Source organism: Pteropus alecto, unplaced genomic scaffold (genome assembly GCF_000325575.1).
Source record: "Pteropus alecto unplaced genomic scaffold, ASM32557v1 scaffold131, whole genome shotgun sequence".
Lineage (NCBI taxonomy): Eukaryota > Metazoa > Chordata > Mammalia > Chiroptera > Pteropodidae > Pteropus > Pteropus alecto.
Genome location: NW_006434709.1, coordinates 15,791,358 through 15,796,290, shown reverse-complemented (window position 1 = coordinate 15,796,290; position 4,933 = coordinate 15,791,358).

Below are 4,933 nucleotides of genomic sequence, written 5' to 3'. Positions count from 1 at the left end.
TTTCCCTATTCATTCTCCTGGTTCTTCATTGCTATTTCCGGGGTTTATATTCATTAATAAAATAGTAACTCAGAAATTATTTGTTTGGCCTCTGCTTTATGAAAAAAACAGAGACTGAGATATTAGTTAATATCTAATTACTCTCATAAGCTTCTATATGAGAGTCTTGAGAACAATGACGCTACAGAAGAGATAGCTGTGAGAAAGTAGTCTCCAGCCAACTACATGACCAAACTGGTATGAATAAACCTCACATTTATTCACTCTTTTCTTTTTACAAATATATCCATACCCATTATCCCTTTTTAATTCCATATTTTGTTCCTCTAGAAAATAACCTCTTTAAATAATAATTACTATTATTATTTTAATGGTGCAAATATTTAATAATTAATAATATTATTATCATGAATCCATGAGTACAATATCACTGCTATCATGTTTGGTTGTCATGAATAACAAAGTGCTAATCATTTAAATTCATAGAAAACTTCAATATATTATTTTGCACATGGATTAAATAAGAACATGTTGTACCTAATCCAGCACATTGCCATTTTTAGAAACTTTGTAATATTGGTAGAACAAAGAAATACTCTGTAAAATGTTGCCGGTGATCTCAACAAGACATTTAACAGTCATGTTACCATTGGAAAAAGAGTAAGAGGATGATGGAGTAGGTGGCAGTACCCTTTTGTGCATATATTTTAAAGTAGTTGAATAATGATACCAAAAATCATGTTGTCTCCGATCTGTAAAGATATCTCCAAGTGGCAAGGCTCAAAACTTTCCATTTTAATCTCTCATGCCACATTATTAAATGTTTGTTTTAATCAAGAAATTGAATTATTTCCTTCTGTCACCATATGTACTTTAACTTAGGGTGGTGAACAAACAATGCAATATACATAGATGTAATATTAAATTGTATGCTTGAAATCTATATAATTTTATTAACCAATGTCATCCCAATAAATTTAATTTTTAAAAATACTACAAAAAGGAGACAATTAAAATGGAGAACTATCTACTCAACTTTTAGAAGGTAAACGTATTTGAATGATAGTAAGTATACTGAGTGATAGAATCAACATGCTAAAAAGATGTAAACAGTTGAAATAATCAGGCAAAATAACAAGTTGAAAAATTTTTTTGCAGCTGTTAGAACTAAAAAATATTGAAAATCCTCTATGTGCCTAGGTAATTGATTAAGCAATCTTACATTGCTTAAATTATATCTGATATATAATATCTACTTCATATTAATGATTACCGTTCATATGTGAGTTCTTCAAAGGATCAGAGAAGTAACCTCACCCGTCAGAGAGCCAGGATGGGGAGGAATCAGGAATATAAATAACTTATAAATGCATTTACTCATTTACCTTCATGCATCGAATTCTCTCTTTTAATAAGATTCTATTTTAGGCCCTTGGGATTCAGTGGTAAAGTACAGAGATTCAGTGCCTGCTCTCATTATGGTCCACACATCTTAGTGAGATGGGTATTAAATAGTAAATCAAATAACAATATAATTAGAAAATGCAATATGTGTTCTAAAAATAAATTTCAGAGGAAACTGATTTAGATAGGAGTATGAGGGAAGGATACTTTAAGCACTATTAAAAAAAACTTTGCCATGTGGGTAAGTTGAAAATTAAATGCTATTATATACAGAGAAGCTTTTGTGTACTAGAGGCCTTAAAATAATTGAAGAACTGATGTTTAGAAGTTTGATTATTGACTGAGGGTAGAAATATAGCCCATTTCTACTGTGAAAATTCATTTTAAATAGGTAAAATTTATAGGAGGATTGATTTCATCTTCAAATTTAAAAACTCTTCTAAGTTAGAATTGTCCAAAATTAGAATGGTTCACATAGTAGTGAAATATCACTCAACATGTATAAGCATATGATACCTGATTTGGAGTAGGTTAAAGATTTCTGGTGTTCCTTCCAATTGTAAGAATATACTTTTAACATTGTATTTTACATAGAGATTAACACTTTTCCTACTCTACAACAACCATGTTAGAATTTTTATTTCATACACCCCCTCACTACCCTCAACATCAGCATAGACAATATAGGACTATTATTTGCATCAAATCAATTTCAATCTTCCTTTGTACATTTGAATGTGGCTTCGAATCCAGAAGTATTGAAATCATTTTTATGGGGAAGATTAACATCAAATAGAATTAGCACCATCTTTAAGACAGTGTAGTATGCTGGTTAAAAGCAGACACTGAGGAGTCATTGCCTGACTGCAAATGCCTGTCCCATTATTGTGTGTTTTTAGGCAAGATATTTAACCACTGTGACTCTCAGTCTCATCCTCTTTAAAATGAAAATGATGCACAATATATACTTTATTGATTAAATGAGATAGCATATGCCAAAGTTTTTAGCTATTATTATTATCTTTAACTTATGTTTGCCTAATATAATGGCCAATAATTTTATGTAATGGCACACAGACTGACATTGTTGATATTTTCTTTTGTTTCTGCCATTTTGAAGAAGCAAAGCCACAGAATATTTAATGAGAATAATACTTCTTAATTTAATATTAAAGTTAGAGAGAAGTGACTACATTTTATAAAAATAAAAATACAACTTTGAAAGCCATTTATCATAGCCTACACCACATATAAACATTTAAAATGAATTAGAAGAACACGAGACCATCTATAAATAAATCTGCAAAAGCTAGCACCTAAATGTAATTAGACTTCTAATTCCAGCAGTTATAGGAAATAGAGAGGGACTGGAGACAGAAGAACATGATGAACAAAATGAAAAAGGTATAATCACTATAATTCAGACTGGGAAAAACTCAAAATAAACTACCCAGTTTCTTTAACAAGAATAAAGAACAGGTAGATAGATAGATATAGATAGATGATATGGATGGATGAATGGATGGATGGATGGATAGATTAGACAGACGGACAGACAGACTAGCTAGCTAACTAGCTAGCTAGCTAGCTAGATGATAGATAGATAGGCAAAAGAGATTAATGGAATCTATCAACTGATATCTATGTATAAATCTTGACGATCCTGATTCAAACAAAAAAATTGGTTTAAAATATAATATGTGACAATTAAAAATTTGAATACTGACTAGATATTTATGGATATTAAGGAATTACTATTTGATTTTTAGATATGGTAATGGTCATATGGATATGTTTTCAAAAAATGCTGGTTCTCTCTTAGAGGTACATGCTGAAATACAATGTTTATAAAATATATAGGAGGAAGAGTGGATAGGGGTATAGATGATTCAGGACTGCTCTTGTCAACTGTTCAATATAGGTGAGGGGTACATTATACCATTCTCTATTTTTTTTTAATTTTAAAGTTTCTACAATATAAAAACATATTTAAAAGCCAATTATAAAAATTAGCCAATTTTAGAATTGTGTGAATGGCCTATAAAATTTAGCTTTTAAGCTGAATCTTTAAACTATGGTCCTGTAGTTTAAAATATTTAGGTAGATAAAAACATACAGGTGTAGATATAGTGTTCTCAAATATGTTATCATATTCCATCATTTACCATTCTCAGATAACTAAATCCAAAATACCCTATTACTCTTAATCATTGAGGGAAACTATTTTATTTTTCTGAATTATACAGATAATTTCCTAAATGTTCAAATTTCTTTCTGAGCATGTATAGACACTCAGTGAAGAATTACCTTAGGAATTCTTTATCAAGCCTGTGAATTACAAACATTGTTTTGCAGTGTTAAAAAGGAATAGTGACATTTTGTGAAGAGAAAAATGTGTCTGCTGAAGGAAGCTGGTTAGTAAGCTTAACAAGACAATTTATTTTTCTGGAAATAGTTTTAAATCAAATGTGCTGGATATAGTCCATGCAGTACAGTATGACATATGAAGATGATCACAAGATTAAAATCTTAAGGCTAGGCTAGGCTTGGACAATTTTCCATTACAGCCTATGTCATGGGAATGGATACATTTCATGCCACCTCTGTTCTATATACATTTTTCACAATGGGGAAAGTGGAAAAAAGAACATTTTAGCATTTTGGTTATTTAAAAATATTGACAATTTTTACATACAGACAAAAGTCAATTTTTTTTAACCCAATAAAAAGTAAAGCTCTATTAGGCATAATAAATTCCTCAAAAAATTAATACATCTTCGTTTAGTACCTGTGCTGCTGAAAAGTGCTATCATGACTATAAAGCTGTATCACACCTGAATTTGGCTCTCATAGTTATCACAAATATATGCAAATAATACACACATACACACACACACTTATCCAAACATGGCTTCTAGGCTTTCCTCATATCCACTCATTTTTCAATTACTAATGGCAATGTATCCAGAAAAATACCTCCCCAGAATCACTTACAGATAGGAGCCACATGACAATTCTTCCTAATGGGATATAAAGAGACGCCATAGTTTAGTTCTTCTGAGAAAGCATTTTAAAAAAGAATAGATTCACTGGAGTCCCCATTTCACTCGTTGCAGTTTCCACTTCTCTGCCTAGAAAAAGGGAACCGTACCTTGGAGTACAGTAGCTATATTATGACCATGGAGACAGAAGGGGCACATTAAAACAAGCAGAGGAGGAAGTCAGAAGGAGCTTAGCTTCCCACATTGGATTTTTAATTGTTGCATCATCCTGGAATTCCTACTTCTGGTTTTCATATTATACAGGATTAATACAACTGTTATGTCTTAGGCTACTACTTTGGAGAATGAAATAGCTCTATTAAAACAAGTATGATTCTAATAGATTTCAAATTTATAAAATTTTATAAGAAATTATATATAATTATATATAATACAACTTTATACACTTATAAGAGTCACTATTTAGTGACATTTTAATACCTACTAATCTACATTTAAATTCTGAATATATAAATATTACATATAAA